General features: G+C 48.0%; 4 non-coding genes across 4 annotated transcripts; all 4 read left to right on the top strand.

Annotated features, from left to right (window-relative positions):
• Positions 1-1,637: 1,637 nt before the first annotated feature.
• Positions 1,638-1,777, top strand: LOC124717507. The gene has a single exon (XR_007005771.1). It is a non-coding gene; the product is annotated as a U4 spliceosomal RNA (small nuclear RNA).
• A 2,314-nt stretch (positions 1,778-4,091) lies between these two features.
• LOC124717506 lies at positions 4,092-4,231 on the top strand. Its single transcript, XR_007005770.1, has one exon. It is a non-coding gene; the product is annotated as a U4 spliceosomal RNA (small nuclear RNA).
• A 2,322-nt stretch (positions 4,232-6,553) lies between these two features.
• On the top strand, positions 6,554-6,693 carry LOC124717505. The gene has a single exon (XR_007005769.1). It is a non-coding gene; the product is annotated as a U4 spliceosomal RNA (small nuclear RNA).
• A 7,736-nt stretch (positions 6,694-14,429) lies between these two features.
• On the top strand, positions 14,430-14,569 carry LOC124717502. Its single transcript, XR_007005768.1, has one exon. It is a non-coding gene; the product is annotated as a U4 spliceosomal RNA (small nuclear RNA).
• Positions 14,570-18,172: the final 3,603 nt, after the last annotated feature.

Genomic DNA, 18,172 nt, shown 5'->3' with positions numbered 1-18,172 from the left:
TTTTGAGAATACATACATGTGGTGTAGTGTGCAGAGCAGAGGGATTGAAAGAAAGGTAAGGGCTAGTAGCTATTTGGATCGTAGCTAATGCAGTCCCTGATGTTGAGGTTTTGTTGAACCTTTATGTAGCTTACATGTTTCATCTAAAGGCTGCTGGTGGAAAATCTCCTTCATGCAGTGATAACAGTGATTGTGCAGTAGAATTTGGTGGGCTGCAGCCATAGCATTTCCATTTTGAACAGTGTGATTAATGCATTTCTTGGTGTATTCCTTGAACTGTAGATTTACTGTGCAAATGTGACACATAATACATTGTGATAGTTTAAATGGGATGGTGAGCTTAATGATGGTCCAGTGTGCTATGAGAATGTATTGCATGTGGAATACTGAAGAGAGGGAACCAGTGCTTGTGGGGTAAATTTTGTGACTGTATCTGTGAATATAAATCATAGAATGCAATGTAAAACACAGTGGTAGAGCAAGTGTAGGTGAGAATAGTAGCAGGTGCATTTTTTTTTTTTTTTTTTTTTTTTTTTTTGAGAGCAGAAATAGTTGGCTTGTCATGGCTCATTCTTTCTGTCTCTCTTCATTTGAGAATATGACTCTTCCTATATGCAAAGTGAGCAAAATTTGCTGCCTACTATAGCACAAATGGACCCATAGAAAATGTCTTATTGTTTGGATCTGTTATGAATGGTTGGCACTCGAGATACTATTTAGCACACATTCAGATATTTTCATTTTTGTCAGGCAATATATTAGCTGGGGCCAATGAGACAGCAGGCAGGTTTGGATACTGTTAGCTTTCTATGATTCTTCTTGGACAAGAACATAAACAACAGTAGAGGAGTCCAAAATATATATTTTTGGGCAGGTTGTTTGGCGCAATGTGGAAGAAGCGTGTATCTTGTATATTTAAGACTGCAGCACGTGTTCCCAGCGCTATGAAGCAATTTACTGACTGATTTCTAGTTGTACTTTCCTGCAAGGTAAACTCATTTCAACAACTTAACCCAGCTACATGAGAGGATTTGTAAATCTCATTTCATTGTGTTTCCAGGGTGCCTAATCTGTTACACAAATATTTCACCAATCGACATTAATCAATTTCACGGCATGATTCGAGTAAAACTAGCATTTTACTGCTCAGTACGTCAAACAGCTTTTGCTGAGAAGTGTATGGTTTGTTAAGTCAATGTAAATGCAGTTGGCAGTTTCCTTGGTGTCTAGTACTAACCAGCGGTCACAAAATAACAAAATCTAACGAAGAGTCTTAATGGGTGTGCCGGTATTTGCTAAATGAGGTTGTGCTACTTTCGTCTGTGTGGGGGGTAGGCGAGTGAGCAGTAGCGCGCCTGACGGTCAAGGGGAGAACTACTGTGCAGTTTTGAGCGTTTAAGATGGCGGTGAGTGGGCGTGTAAGCAACTATTAGACACAAAGAGCAAAGAACAGAAAGTCTGCCTCTAATAAAATGTATTTTACTGTTTTTTTTTTTTCTGTATATTTCTGTATTTGTTTCCCCCAATGGAACTTGAGTAGTGTAAGGTAATACTGATAGGTATCAATGACGCAAGTACTTGTAGGTGTTTGGAACGAACGTCAGGTATAAATAGCAGTGCCAGGCGCTAGGTAGTTAATCTTTGCGCAGTGGCAATATCGTAACCAATGAAGTATAACTGAGGTGCGATTATTGCTAGTTGAAAACTTTTACCAATACCCCGCCAGAGAGACGTGAAATACCGTCTCTGTGGCAATTTTTGGCAACCCCTGAGGGGGTGTAAGTGTCATAGAAACAATGCTTCAAGCTGTGTTTATCTGTGTACTCATTCTGCACTTGTGGAAGTGTTTAGCTGATGGTTGTTGGGGACCATGTACACAGACTAGGCTGTGTTCACTGATGAATTGTGTACATGTCTTAGGGAGCTGGTGAGAAACATTCTCCTCAGTGTAAGATGATGTGCAACTGCTATGTGTGAAAAAAGATGCCAATGTGGACAGTTGAAATGTGGTTCTGTCTAGTGGCAATTCTTGCTCCATAACATACTTGTGGTACACACATGCAGTGATTACTGATAAATGTAGGATTTGACAAAACTTCTGTCAGAATTTAGTGGAGGAGACTAGGGCAGTACAGTGAAAGTTGGTGAGTGTGTGGGAGGCAGGTGTTGTACTTAATTCATTTTCACAGCACTGCCAGTGTTATAATTTGTGTTTGTGTCCTGATGATTAGATGCATGTTTGATCCTTTTTGGACACTGCTGTGTGTACACCTTGATAATTAGAACTTATGACCATGGAACTGCTGTTGATAATATTGGGCAATGAGTCTGTTGACTTGAGATGATTGATGTGTTAGGCTGCACAGTGCCTAGTAAGGGCACTCACATTGAGGACAGTGTCCTATCTGGTGTGTGTTACATGAAGCAGGAAGAACTGTAATGTTGTGCAAGGCTTTGCCTCATTTTGAGAATACATACATGTGCTGTAGTGTGCAGAGCAGAGGGATTGAAAGAAAGGTAAGGGCTAGTAGCTATTTGGATCGTAGCTAATGCAGTCCCTGATGTTGAGGTTTTGTTGAACCTTTATGTAGCTTACATGTTTCATCTAAAGGCTGCTGGTGGAAAATCTCCTTCATGCAGTGATAACAGTGATTGTGCAGTAGAATTTGGTGGGCTGCAGCCATAGCATTTCCATTTTGAACAGTGTGATTAATGCATTTCTTGGTGTATTCCTTGAACTGTGGATTTACTGTGCAAATGTGACACATAATACATTGTGATAGTTTAAATGGGATGGTGAGCTTAATGATGGTCCAGTGTGCTATGAGAATGTATTGCATGTGGAATACTGAAGAGAGGGAACCAGTGCTTGTGGGGTAAATTTTGTGACTGTATCTGTGAATATAAATCATAGAATGCAATGTAAAACACAGTGGTAGAGCAAGTGTAGGTGAGAATAGTAGCAGGTGCATTTTTTTTTTTTTTTTTTTTTTTGAGAGCAGAAATAGTTGGCTTGTCATGGCTCATTCTTTCTGTCTCTCTTCATTTGAGAATATGACTCTTCCTATATGCAAAGTGAGCAAAATTTGCTGCCTACTATAGCACAAATGGACCCATAGAAAATGTCTTATTGTTTGGATCTGTTATGAATGGTTGGCACTCGAGATACTATTTAGCACACATTCAGATATTTTCATTTTTGTCAGGCAATATATTAGCTGGGGCCAATGAGACAGCAGGCAGGTTTGGATACTGTTAGCTTTCTATGATTCTTCTTGGACAAGAACATAAACAACAGTAGAGGAGTCCAAAATATATATTTTTGGGCAGGTTGTTTGGCGCAATGTGGAAGAAGCGTGTATCTTGTATATTTAAGACTGCAGCACGTGTTCCCAGCGCTATGAAGCAATTTACTGACTGATTTCTAGTTGTACTTTCCTGCAAGGTAAACTCATTTCAACAACTTAACCCAGCTACATGAGAGGATTTGTAAATCTCATTTCATTGTGTTTCCAGGGTGCCTAATCTGTTACACAAATATTTCACCAATCGACATTAATCAATTTCACGGCATGATTCGAGTAAAACTAGCATTTTACTGCTCAGTACGTCAAACAGCTTTTGCTGAGAAGTGTATGGTTTGTTAAGTCAATGTAAATGCAGTTGGCAGTTTCCTTGGTGTCTAGTACTAACCAGCGGTCACAAAATAACAAAATCTAACGAAGAGTCTTAATGGGTGTGCCGGTATTTGCTAAATGAGGTTGTGCTACTTTCGTCTGTGTGGGGGGTAGGCGAGTGAGCAGTAGCGCGCCTGACGGTCAAGGGGAGAACTACTGTGCAGTTTTGAGCGTTTAAGATGGCGGTGAGTGGGCGTGTAAGCAACTATTAGACACAAAGAGCAAAGAACAGAAAGTCTGCCTCTAATAAAATGTATTTTACTGTTTTTTTTTTCTGTATATTTCTGTATTTGTTTCCCCCAATGGAACTTGAGTAGTGTAAGGTAATACTGATAGGTATCAATGACGCAAGTACTTGTAGGTGTTTGGAACGAACGTCAGGTATAAATAGCAGTGCCAGGCGCTAGGTAGTTAATCTTTGCGCAGTGGCAATATCGTAACCAATGAAGTATAACTGAGGTGCGATTATTGCTAGTTGAAAACTTTTACCAATACCCCGCCAGAGAGACGTGAAATACCGTCTCTGTGGCAATTTTTGGCAACCCCTGAGGGGGTGTAAGTGTCATAGAAACAATGCTTCAAGCTGTGTTTATCTGTGTACTCATTCTGCACTTGTGGAAGTGTTTAGCTGATGGTTGTTGGGGACCATGTACACAGACTAGGCTGTGTTCACTGATGAATTGTGTACATGTCTTAGGGAGCTGGTGAGAAACATTCTCCTCAGTGTAAGATGATGTGCAACTGCTATGTGTGAAAAAAGATGCCAATGTGGACAGTTGAAATGTGGTTCTGTCTAGTGGCAATTCTTGCTCCATAACATACTTGTGGTACACACATGCAGTGATTACTGATAAATGTAGGATTTGACAAAACTTCTGTCAGAATTTAGTGGAGGAGACTAGGGCAGTACAGTGAAAGTTGGTGAGTGTGTGGGAGGCAGGTGTTGTACTTAATTCATTTTCACAGCACTGCCAGTGTTATAATTTGTGTTTGTGTCCTGATGATTAGATGCATGTTTGATCCTTTTTGGACACTGCTGTGTGTACACCTTGATAATTAGAACTTATGACCATGGAACTGCTGTTGATAATATTGGGCAATGAGTCTGTTGACTTGAGATGATTGATGTGTTAGGCTGCACAGTGCCTAGTAAGGGCACTCACATTGAGGACAGTGTCCTATCTGGTGTGTGTTACATGAAGCAGGAAGAACTGTAATGTTGTGCAAGGCTTTGCCTCATTTTGAGAATACATACATGTGCTGTAGTGTGCAGAGCAGAGGGATTGAAAGAAAGGTAAGGGCTAGTAGCTATTTGGATCGTAGCTAATGCAGTCCCTGATGTTGAGGTTTTGTTGAACCTTTATGTAGCTTACATGTTTCATCTAAAGGCTGCTGGTGGAAAATCTCCTTCATGCAGTGATAACAGTGATTGTGCAGTAGAATTTGGTGGGCTGCAGCCATAGCATTTCCATTTTGAACAGTGTGATTAATGCATTTCTTGGTGTATTCCTTGAACTGTGGATTTACTGTGCAAATGTGACACATAATACATTGTGATAGTTTAAATGGGATGGTGAGCTTAATGATGGTCCAGTGTGCTATGAGAATGTATTGCATGTGGAATACTGAAGAGAGGGAACCAGTGCTTGTGGGGTAAATTTTGTGACTGTATCTGTGAATATAAATCATAGAATGCAATGTAAAACACAGTGGTAGAGCAAGTGTAGGTGAGAATAGTAGCAGGTGCATTTTTTTTTTTTTTTTTTTTTTTTTTTTTGAGAGCAGAAATAGTTGGCTTGTCATGGCTCATTCTTTCTGTCTCTCTTCATTTGAGAATATGACTCTTCCTATATGCAAAGTGAGCAAAATTTGCTGCCTACTATAGCACAAATGGACCCATAGAAAATGTCTTATTGTTTGGATCTGTTATGAATGGTTGGCACTCGAGATACTATTTAGCACACATTCAGATATTTTCATTTTTGTCAGGCAATATATTAGCTGGGGCCAATGAGACAGCAGGCAGGTTTGGATACTGTTAGCTTTCTATGATTCTTCTTGGACAAGAACATAAACAACAGTAGAGGAGTCCAAAATATATATTTTTGGGCAGGTTGTTTGGCGCAATGTGGAATAAGCGTGTATCTTGTATATTTAAGACTGCAGCACGTGTTCCCAGCGCTATGAAGCAATTTACTGACTGATTTCTAGTTGTACTTTCCTGCAAGGTAAACTCATTTCAACAACTTAACCCAGCTACATGAGAGGATTTGTAAATCTCATTTCATTGTGTTTCCAGGGTGCCTAATCTGTTACACAAATATTTCACCAATCGACATTAATCAATTTCACGGCATGATTCGAGTAAAACTAGCATTTTACTGCTCAGTACGTCAAACAGCTTTTGCTGAGAAGTGTATGGTTTGTTAAGTCAATGTAAATGCAGTTGGCAGTTTCCTTGGTGTCTAGTACTAACCAGCGGTCACAAAATAACAAAATCTAACGAAGAGTCTTAATGGGTGTGCCGGTATTTGCTAAATGAGGTTGTGCTACTTTCGTCTGTGTGGGGGGTAGGCGAGTGAGCAGTAGCGCGCCTGACGGTCAAGGGGAGAACTACTGTGCAGTTTTGAGCGTTTAAGATGGCGGTGAGTGGGCGTGTAAGCAACTATTAGACACAAAGAGCAAAGAACAGAAAGTCTGCCTCTAATAAAATGTATTTTACTGTTTTTTTTTTTTCTGTATATTTCTGTATTTGTTTCCCCCAATGGAACTTGAGTAGTGTAAGGTAATACTGATAGGTATCAATGACGCAAGTACTTGTAGGTGTTTGGAACGAACGTCAGGTATAAATAGCAGTGCCAGGCGCTAGGTAGTTAATCTTTGCGCAGTGGCAATATCGTAACCAATGAAGTATAACTGAGGTGCGATTATTGCTAGTTGAAAACTTTTACCAATACCCCGCCAGAGAGACGTGAAATACCGTCTCTGTGGCAATTTTTGGCAACCCCTGAGGGGGTGTAAGTGTCATAGAAACAATGCTTCAAGCTGTGTTTATCTGTGTACTCATTCTGCACTTGTGGAAGTGTTTAGCTGATGGTTGTTGGGGACCATGTACACAGACTAGGCTGTGTTCACTGATGAATTGTGTACATGTCTTAGGGAGCTGGTGAGAAACATTCTCCTCAGTGTAAGATGATGTGCAACTGCTATGTGTGAAAAAAGATGCCAATGTGGACAGTTGAAATGTGGTTCTGTCTAGTGGCAATTCTTGCTCCATAACATACTTGTGGTACACACATGCAGTGATTACTGATAAATGTAGGATTTGACAAAACTTCTGTCAGAATTTAGTGGAGGAGACTAGGGCAGTACAGTGAAAGTTGGTGAGTGTGTGGGAGGCAGGTGTTGTACTTAATTCATTTTCACAGCACTGCCAGTGTTATAATTTGTGTTTGTGTCCTGATGATTAGATGCATGTTTGATCCTTTTTGGACACTGCTGTGTGTACACCTTGATAATTAGAACTTATGACCATGGAACTGCTGTTGATAATATTGGGCAATGAGTCTGTTGACTTGAGATGATTGATGTGTTAGGCTGCACAGTGCCTAGTAAGGGCACTCACATTGAGGACAGTGTCCTATCTGGTGTGTGTTACATGAAGCAGGAAGAACTGTAATGTTGTGCAAGGCTTTGCCTCATTTTGAGAATACATACATGTGCTGTAGTGTGCAGAGCAGAGGGATTGAAAGAAAGGTAAGGGCTAGTAGCTATTTGGATCGTAGCTAATGCAGTCCCTGATGTTGAGGTTTTGTTGAACCTTTATGTAGCTTACATGTTTCATCTAAAGGCTGCTGGTGGAAAATCTCCTTCATGCAGTGATAACAGTGATTGTGCAGTAGAATTTGGTGGGCTGCAGCCATAGCATTTCCATTTTGAACAGTGTGATTAATGCATTTCTTGGTGTATTCCTTGAACTGTGGATTTACTGTGCAAATGTGACACATAATACATTGTGATAGTTTAAATGGGATGGTGAGCTTAATGATGGTCCAGTGTGCTATGAGAATGTATTGCATGTGGAATACTGAAGAGAGGGAACCAGTGCTTGTGGGGTAAATTTTGTGACTGTATCTGTGAATATAAATCATAGAATGCAATGTAAAACACAGTGGTAGAGCAAGTGTAGGTGAGAATAGTAGCAGGTGCATTTTTTTTTTTTTTTTTTTTTTTTTTTGAGAGCAGAAATAGTTGGCTTGTCATGGCTCATTCTTTCTGTCTCTCTTCATTTGAGAATATGACTCTTCCTATATGCAAAGTGAGCAAAATTTGCTGCCTACTATAGCACAAATGGACCCATAGAAAATGTCTTATTGTTTGGATCTGTTATGAATGGTTGGCACTCGAGATACTATTTAGCACACATTCAGATATTTTCATTTTTGTCAGGCAATATATTAGCTGGGGCCAATGAGACAGCAGGCAGGTTTGGATACTGTTAGCTTTCTATGATTCTTCTTGGACAAGAACATAAACAACAGTAGAGGAGTCCAAAATATATATTTTTGGGCAGGTTGTTTGGCGCAATGTGGAAGAAGCGTGTATCTTGTATATTTAAGACTGCAGCACGTGTTCCCAGCGCTATGAAGCAATTTACTGACTGATTTCTAGTTGTACTTTCCTGCAAGGTAAACTCATTTCAACAACTTAACCCAGCTACATGAGAGGATTTGTAAATCTCATTTCATTGTGTTTCCAGGGTGCCTAATCTGTTACACAAATATTTCACCAATCGACATTAATCAATTTCACGGCATGATTCGAGTAAAACTAGCATTTTACTGCTCAGTACGTCAAACAGCTTTTGCTGAGAAGTGTATGGTTTGTTAAGTCAATGTAAATGCAGTTGGCAGTTTCCTTGGTGTCTAGTACTAACCAGCGGTCACAAAATAACAAAATCTAACGAAGAGTCTTAATGGGTGTGCCGGTATTTGCTAAATGAGGTTGTGCTACTTTCGTCTGTGTGGGGGGTAGGCGAGTGAGCAGTAGCGCGCCTGACGGTCAAGGGGAGAACTACTGTGCAGTTTTGAGCGTTTAAGATGGCGGTGAGTGGGCGTGTAAGCAACTATTAGACACAAAGAGCAAAGAACAGAAAGTCTGCCTCTAATAAAATGTATTTTACTGTTTTTTTTTTCTGTATATTTCTGTATTTGTTTCCCCCAATGGAACTTGAGTAGTGTAAGGTAATACTGATAGGTATCAATGACGCAAGTACTTGTAGGTGTTTGGAACGAACGTCAGGTATAAATAGCAGTGCCAGGCGCTAGGTAGTTCATCTCCGGCGGTACACCGCAAGGTTACCGCCCTTCGATTGTGCCTTTTTCGCGCTAATCGAAGTGTTAGGGGTTCCAGGTGCCAGCCAGCCAGCCAGCCAGCCAGCCAGCCAGCCAGCCAGCCAGCCAGCAGTTCCCGGTCCCGGCCTGCAGCAGTGGTCCCGCAGCCAGCCAGCCAGCCAGCCAGCCAGCCCTCCGGTGGCAGCAGCAGTCCAGCCAGCAGCAGTCCAGCCAGCAGCAGTCCAGCCAGCAGCAGCAGCAGCAGCAGCAGCCGCAGCCGCCCCGGCCCCGTCCGCGGCAGCAGCGTCCCTGCCTCTCGCCGTCGCCGTCGCCGTCGCCGTCGCCGTCGCCGTCGCCGTCCGTCGTCCCCCAGTGTGTGTCCTGTCCTTTTAGTGCTGTGTTTTTCTTTCTTCTTCTTGTCGTCATGTCCGCCCCCACCACCACCGTCACTACTACCACCACCGCCATCGTGTATACGTCCCCTTCCGCCGCCTCCACCACTATCACTTGGTGTGCCCAATCCCACCCCCCTCCTTCCATCCCTCCCCTCCTCTCTATCCCTTCGCCCTCGCTCTTTGTCTCCCCGTCTCCCGCCTCTTCCTCTCGTTCTGATCCTTTCCCCCCACTCCCCCAGCCTGTCACTGCAGCTCCGGCTAGGGTGGTGGCCCGTCGGGCCACTGCCCACGCCCAGCTCTCCCCATCGCCATCGCCATCGCCATCACCGCCACCACCGTCATCATCGTCACCATCACCATCACTGCCACATTCGCCTGCACCGTCACAGTCACTATCTCCGGCGCCGCCTGTTGCGTCCGTGCCGGGACCTGTCCCTTCCCACCACCTCCCCATCGTTCCCGTCCCTCCTGTCACCACCCGCCCATCTGCCGCTGTCAAACGCCCTAGTGGCGCCTCCACTTCCTCTGCTCCTAAAAAGGCTCCACCCCGCCCGCCATCCCCACCCCAAAATGCCATGGACGTCTCCCCACCAGGCCCCGCTCCCTCCTCCTCCTCCTCCTCCTCCTCCCCACCCGGTCTCTACAAATATCTCCTGTCCCGTCCCGATCCTTCCTTCCTCGAGGCCCGGAATCTCTCCCTCCTCCTCCGCCAACATTTCCCTGGCGTCCCCATCTCTCTCCTTACTCCCAGACGGGATTCTGTTCTTATCTCCTCCCCCAGCCCAACCCTCCATACTGACATCCTCTCCCGCCTCCCCATCACCCGTTTTGGTCCTCACACCTCCCTCACCCCTGCTCCCTCCCCATCTCCTACCCGCCAACCCCAACCCCCGCGTCGCCCGCCGACCCTCACCGCCGTGATCACTCGGCTTAGCCCGTCGATCACGGAGGAGGAGGTGCTGGCGGAGCTGAAGGCCCATCCCACCCTGGAGGTGCGGGCGGTCCGCCGCATTTTCAATGCGACCGGCCCCACCCGCCTTATGCGGGTTTTCTCTGAGGACGCCCCCTCCATTGACCGTCTCCTGAAGGAGGGTGCCCTCCTCTTCAATCAGCGGTACAAGGTCGACCCCTCCCGTTCCCCCCCTCAATCCCTGCGCTGCCAGAGATGTCTGCGCTACAATGCACATCCAACAGCAGAGTGCCGCGAGGCCCCCACCTGCCCACATTGTCGGCAAGCGCACTTCCTCCGGCAGTGCCCCAACCTCCAATCCCCTCCCTCCTGTAATACCTGCAGCCTCCCCCACCCCACCTACTCCCAAAAGTGCAAAGCCCGACCCCCTCCCACCACTCCTGAACTCACCGTACCTGTCCGTCCCCTGGACGCCCCCACCCCTCCTGGCAATTCCCTTCGTCCCCCCCCCACTGCTGAGGACATCATCAGGTTCCTCACCATTGTCCTTCAAAACGTCCATCCCTTTCAGCGCCCCCACACCTTACAACAGATCTCCCTCGCCGCCCGTTCCATATTCCACCTTAAAATGTACGCCACCTTTTCCAATAACCAGGCCCATTTCACCTTCTCCCGCCTTGACACCCTCGTCTAAGTCCTTCTCATGGCGCGACAGCATCGTATCCTTTTCAACAATATCCGCTCCCTTCCCGCCAACAAGAACCTCTTCCTGCACACCCTTGCTACCCACCGTGTGGATGCCTTCCTCCTCAATGAAACCTTCCTCCAACCCCACCACTCCATCCACACCTCCCCCTATCTCCTCCACCGCTCCGATAATCCCCTCCCAGTTGCACGTGGCGGAGTTGCCATTGGCCACCACCGCCAGATCCCCGTTCGGCTCCAGCCTCTCCTTCCCGACCCCACCGAACACCTGATCCTTAGTCTCTTCTTCCCCGGCCTTACCATTACCTGTGCCACCATCTATGTCCGCCCCAACGCCCCTCTTCCTTTCGACTTCCTCTCCCACATCGACCGTACCTTCTCCTCCTATGTGATCGCCGCCGACCTCAACATCCATAGTCGCCCCGCTGCCCAGTTACGGCGGTGGCATCGGTTCCTCTCCTCCCTTCAAGGCGACCTCATCCCCATCCCCCAGCATACTCGTCCCGAATCCAACTCCACTCCCGATGTTATCCTCTCCTCCCCCAACCTCCTTGGTCGCATTACGGTGGATGTCCTGGAGCCTATTGGTAGCGACCATCTCCCTGTCCTCCTCACCGTTTCAGACGGCCGTCGCCCCCGCCCCGACCCTTGTCATGACCCTCCCCCTAAGTACATCCATGACTATTCCCGTGCCAACTGGAATGCCTACCGGGATACCCTCTCCACTCAGGTCGATAGCCACCCTCTCGCCTACCGCCGTCCTGATGATGTCACCCATGCCGCCTCCTTTCTCCAGCAGACCTTGTCTGAGGCCGTGGAGGCCCACGTCCCTACTGTTGCCATCCACCCCCACCGTCCTACCTTACCACCACAGGCCGTCCTCCTCCTCCGTGAATCCCGTCGTCTCTACCGTGCCTTCCTCCGCACGCGTGACCCGGACACCCTACGACGCCACCGGCAACTACAGCGACACATTCGAAATTTGCTCGCGGCCAAGAAACGCCGGGACTGGCGACAGACATGCACCCGTTTAACTGCTACCCTCCCTATAAACTCGTCCAAGTTCTGGACCGCCTTCCGTCGCCTTACCGGAACTAAACCCTCCCCCTACTATCCTCTTCTCCACGATGATCGCCCCTTTCCTGACGCCCTTAGTAAGGCCAATCACTTTGCCTCCTACCTGTCCGATGTGTTTTCCATCCCTGATGATCCCCAGTTCGATTACTCCCTCTTCCCAGATATCCGCGATCGAACTGATCCCTCTGTCCCTCCCCTCGCTCCTGGTTTCCAGTACTTGGACAACATTCCACACACGGACCTTAATGCCCCCATCACCACACAGGATCTCATCAATACACTCCGCACCAAACGCAACACCGCTCCTGGTCACGATCGTGTCACCTACCGTCACCTTCGTGAAGCTCCTGTCTCTTTTCTCTCCACCCTGGCCAGGCTCTACAATGTAGTCCTGTCCACCGGTTACTACCCCGACCTGTGGAAAACCTCCCGTATCCTCATGTTCCTCAAACCTGGCAAACCGCCGTCCGCCGTCTCCTCCTACCGTCCCATCAGCCTTACCTCGGTCTTCAGCAAGGTCCTGGAATCTATCCTCACCCGCCGCATCCACCAACATCTCCGCCAGCACCGCCTCCTCCCCGTTACCCAGTGTGGCTTTCGGCCGTCCTTCTCTTCCGACGATCTTCTCCTTCACCTCACTCATCTCCTTTCCGAACAGCTCAATTCCCGCCGCTCCGCAATCTTCCTCTCTCTTGACCTCGAACGCGCATATGACCGCGTATGGCATTCCGGTCTCCTCTTCAAGCTCCAAACCTTCGCCCTTCCCATTAACTACGTTCGTCTGATCGGTTCCTTTCTCTCCCGCCGTCCTTCCTATGTCACCATCCATAACACCGATTCCTACACCTTTTTCCCCTCCGCCGGTGTGCCCCAAGGCTCCGTCCTCTCCCCCCTTCTGTACCTGTTGTACACGGCGGACATGCCGCCGCCGTCACCCCCCATCCACCTTCTCCAGTTTGCCGATGACACCGCCTTCCTCGCCCTTGCCCCCACCCTGCGACGCTCCCAACACCTTCTCCAATCCCATCTTGACCGGTTCACCGCTTGGTGCAACCAGTGGTTGCTCAAGGTCAATCCTTCCAAAACCCAGGCGATCATTGTAGGCAAAACCACTCCCTCCTTCCGCCTCCTTGATTTCTATCTCACCGTTTATGGCCGTCCCATCGCTCTCACCCCCACCCTTAAGTACCTTGGCGTCACCCTCGACCGTCGCCTCTCCTGGACTCCCCATCTCCAGACAATCCAAGCCAAGGCACGTTCCCGACTCCGTCTCCTCAAGCTCCTTTCCGGCCGAACGTGGGGTCTGGACCCCTCCACCATCCTCCACACCTATAAGTCCCTCATCCGCCCTATCCTCTGTTACGCCCATCCCGCCTGGATCTCCGCCCCCCCTTCCTTTTATAAATCCCTCCAAATCCTTGAACGCCATGCTCTCCGCCTTGCCTATCGCATCCGTCTCCCCTCCCCCACGCGGATCCTGTATGACCTTATCCCCTTCCCCCACCTCCTCCTCTTCCTCGAAAGGATACGAATCCTATACACCTCCCGTAAACTCGATCCTCCTCACCCGCTCGTCTCCCCGATCCTCTCCCACCCCCGCCCGCTGCCGCGCCTGTACTCCCACGTCCCACCTGGTCTCCATCTCTCCACCCTCCTTACCCTCTCCCAAGGTGGTTTCCGCCAGCTCCCCCTCCCTGATGATGTCCTCCTCCCCTGCATCTACCCCTCCTATCAACTTTGATCCTCCCCCCTCTCCTGTGTCCTTTCCTTCAGGCACCCTCCCCCCCCCCCCTTTTCCCTTCCCTTCTCTTTCCTTTCCCCCCTCCCTCCTACCCTCTCCTCCGGGCTTCACTCCCCCTACCTCCCTCCCCCTCTCTCCTTTGCCCATGGCATCTCTGCTCTCCCCTCTCCCATTTCCCCTTCCTCCTCCTCCACCTCCTCTCTTGGCAGGTCCCCGGACTCGTACACGCTGAGTGGACATTCGCGCGCCGGAGATCGTCGCCATCAGTGTCTCGTGAGTGCCGTCGTGTTTCGTGTTCAGTGTTCCCGTCATCCTCCATCGTTCACCTGTGCCATCGCCATCTTCAGTGTTAGTGCGTCGTGACAACAGTTTGTAGTGAATTTTCGTCAAGTGTGAACGGCTCCGTGTTTGTCTTTATGTGTCTACTGTTTTATTACCCACCGTTATGTCACATTTGTGTATTCTTTCTGTTCTATCTTTATCTCCTCTACGGCTGAAGAGCGGCGTACCATGCTGCTGACAGCCTGCCTGTTTGTATGGGTTTGAAAATAACAATAAAGAAAAAAAAAAAAAAAAAAAGCTAGGTAGTTAATCTTTGCGCAGTGGCAATATCGTAACCAATGAAGTATAACTGAGGTGCGATTATTGCTAGTTGAAAACTTTTACCAATACCCCGCCAGAGAGACGTGAAATACCGTCTCTGTGGCAATTTTTGGCAACCCCTGAGGGGGTGTAAGTGTCATAGAAACAATGCTTCAAGCTGTGTTTATCTGTGTACTCATTCTGCACTTGTGGAAGTGTTTAGCTGATGGTTGTTGGGGACCATGTACACAGACTAGGCTGTGTTCACTGATGAATTGTGTACATGTCTTAGGGAGCTGGTGAGAAACATTCTCCTCAGTGTAAGATGATGTGCAACTGCTATGTGTGAAAAAAGATGCCAATGTGGACAGTTGAAATGTGGTTCTGTCTAGTGGCAATTCTTGCTCCATAACATACTTGTGGTACACACATGCAGTGATTACTGATAAATGTAGGATTTGACAAAACTTCTGTCAGAATTTAGTGGAGGAGACTAGGGCAGTACAGTGAAAGTTGGTGAGTGTGTGGGAGGCAGGTGTTGTACTTAATTCATTTTCACAGCACTGCCAGTGTTATAATTTGTGTTTGTGTCCTGATGATTAGATGCATGTTTGATCCTTTTTGGACACTGCTGTGTGTACACCTTGATAATTAGAACTTATGACCATGGAACTGCTGTTGATAATATTGGGCAATGAGTCTGTTGACTTGAGATGATTGATGTGTTAGGCTGCACAGTGCCTAGTAAGGGCACTCACATTGAGGACAGTGTCCTATCTGGTGTGTGTTACATGAAGCAGGAAGAACTGTAATGTTGTGCAAGGCTTTGCCTCATTTTGAGAATACATACATGTGCTGTAGTGTGCAGAGCAGAGGGATTGAAAGAAAGGTAAGGGCTAGTAGCTATTTGGATCGTAGCTAATGCAGTCCCTGATGTTGAGGTTTTGTTGAACCTTTATGTAGCTTACATGTTTCATCTAAAGGCTGCTGGTGGAAAATCTCCTTCATGCAGTGATAACAGTGATTGTGCAGTAGAATTTGGTGGGCTGCAGCCATAGCATTTCCATTTTGAACAGTGTGATTAATGCATTTCTTGGTGTATTCCTTGAACTGTGGATTTACTGTGCAAATGTGACACATAATACATTGTGATAGTTTAAATGGGATGGTGAGCTTAATGATGGTCCAGTGTGCTATGAGAATGTATTGCATGTGGAATACTGAAGAGAGGGAACCAGTGCTTGTGGGGTAAATTTTGTGACTGTATCTGTGAATATAAATCATAGAATGCAATGTAAAACACAGTGGTAGAGCAAGTGTAGGTGAGAATAGTAGCAGGTGCATTTTTTTTTTTTTTTTTTTTTTTTTTGAGAGCAGAAATAGTTGGCTTGTCATGGCTCATTCTTTCTGTCTCTCTTCATTTGAGAATATGACTCTTCCTATATGCAAAGTGAGCAAAATTTGCTGCCTACTATAGCACAAATGGACCCATAGAAAATGTCTTATTGTTTGGATCTGTTATGAATGGTTGGCACTCGAGATACTATTTAGCACACATTCAGATATTTTCATTTTTGTCAGGCAATATATTAGCTGGGGCCAATGAGACAGCAGGCAGGTTTGGATACTGTTAGCTTTCTATGATTCTTCTTGGACAAGAACATAAACAACAGTAGAGGAGTCCAAAATATATATTTTTGGGCAGGTTGTTTGGCGCAATGTGGAAGAAGCGTGTATCTTGTATATTTAAGACTGCAGCACGTGTTCCCAGCGCTATGAAGCAATTTACTGACTGATTTCTAGTTGTACTTTCCTGCAAGGTAAACTCATTTCAACAACTTAACCCAGCTACATGAGAGGATTTGTAAATCTCATTTCATTGTGTTTCCAGGGTGCCTAATCTGTTACACAAATATTTCACCAATCGACATTAATCAATTTCACGGCATGATTCGAGTAAAACTAGCATTTTACTGCTCAGTACGTCAAACAGCTTTTGCTGAGAAGTGTATGGTTTGTTAAGTCAATGTAAATGCAGTTGGCAGTTTCCTTGGTGTCTAGTACTAACCAGCGGTCACAAAATAACAAAATCTAACGAAGAGTCTTAATGGGTGTGCCGGTATTTGCTAAATGAGGTTGTGCTACTTTCGTCTGTGTGGGGGGTAGGCGAGTGAGCAGTAGCGCGCCTGACGGTCAAGGGGAGAACTACTGTGCAGTTTTGAGCGTTTAAGATGGCGGTGAGTGGGCGTGTAAGCAACTATTAGACACAAAGAGCAAAGAACAGAAAGTCTGCCTCTAATAAAATGTATTTTACTGTTTTTTTTTTCTGTATATTTCTGTATTTGTTTCCCCCAATGGAACTTGAGTAGTGTAAGGTAATACTGATAGGTATCAATGACGCAAGTACTTGTAGGTGTTTGGAACGAACGTCAGGTATAAATAGCAGTGCCAGGCGCTAGGTAGTTGATCTCCGGCGGTACACCGCAAGGTTACCGCCCTTCGATTGTGCCTTTTTCGCGCTAATCGAAGTGTTAGGGGTTCCAGGTGCCAGCCAGCCAGCCAGCCAGCCAGCCAGCCAGCCAGCCAGCCAGCCAGCCAGCCAGCCAGCAGTTCCCGGTCCCGGCCTGCAGCAGTGGTCCCGCAGCCAGCCAGCCAGCCCGCCAGCCAGCCAGCCAGCCAGCCCGCCAGCCAGCCAGCCAGCCAGCCAGCCAGCCAGCCAGCCCGCCCGCCCGCCCTCCGGTGGCAGCAGCAGTCCAGCCAGCAGCAGTCCAGCCAGCAGCAGCAGCAGCAGCAGCAGCAGCAGCAGCCGCCGCAGCCGCCCCGGCCCCGTCCGCGGCAGCAGCGTCCCTGCCTCTCGCCGTCGCCGTCGCCGTCGCCGTCGCCGTCGCCGTCGCCGTCGCCGTCGCCGTCGCCGTCGCCGTCGCCGTCCGTCGTCCCCCAGTGTGTGTCCTGTCCTTTTAGTGCTGTGTTTTTCTTTCTTCTTCTTGTCGTCATGTCCGCCCCCACCACCACCGTCACTACTACCACCACCGCCATCGTGTATACGTCCCCTTCCGCCGCCTCCACCACTATCACTTGGTGTGCCCAATCCCACCCCCCTCCTTCCATCCCTCCCCTCCTCTCTATCCCTTCGCCCTCGCTCTTTGTCTCCCCGTCTCCCGCCTCTTCCTCTCGTTCTGATCCCTTCCCCCCACTCCCCCAGCCTGTCACTGCAGCTCCGGCTAGGGTGGTGGCCCGTCGGGCCACTGCCCACGCCCAGCTCTCCCCATCGCCATCGCCATCGCCATCACCGCCACCACCGTCATCATCGTCACCATCACCATCACTGCCACATTCGCCTGCACCGTCACAGTCACTATCTCCGGCGCCGCCTGCTGCGTCCGTGCCGGGACCTGTCCCTTCCCACCACCTCCCCATCGTTCCCGTCCCTCCTGTCACCACCCGCCCATCTGCCGCTGTCAAACGCCCTAGTGGCGCCTCCACTTCCTCTGCTCCTAAAAAGGCTCCACCCCGCCCGCCATCCCCACCCCAAAATGCCATGGACGTCTCCCCCCCAGGCCCCGCTCCCTCCTCCTCCTCCTCCTCCTCCTCCCCACCCGGTCTCTACAAATATCTCCTGTCCCGTCCCGATCCTTCATTCCTCGAGGCCCGGAATCTCTCCCTCCTCCTCCGCCAACATTTCCCTGGCGCCCCCATCTCTCTCCTTACTCCCAGACGGGATTCCGTTCTCATCTCCTCCCCCAGCCCAACCC

The sequence above is a fragment of the Schistocerca piceifrons genome, chromosome 9, assembly GCF_021461385.2.
Source record: "Schistocerca piceifrons isolate TAMUIC-IGC-003096 chromosome 9, iqSchPice1.1, whole genome shotgun sequence".
NCBI lineage: Eukaryota > Metazoa > Arthropoda > Insecta > Orthoptera > Acrididae > Schistocerca > Schistocerca piceifrons.
The sequence above is the reverse complement of the archived record's forward strand: the minus strand, read 5'-3'. Positions and strand labels throughout refer to the sequence as shown.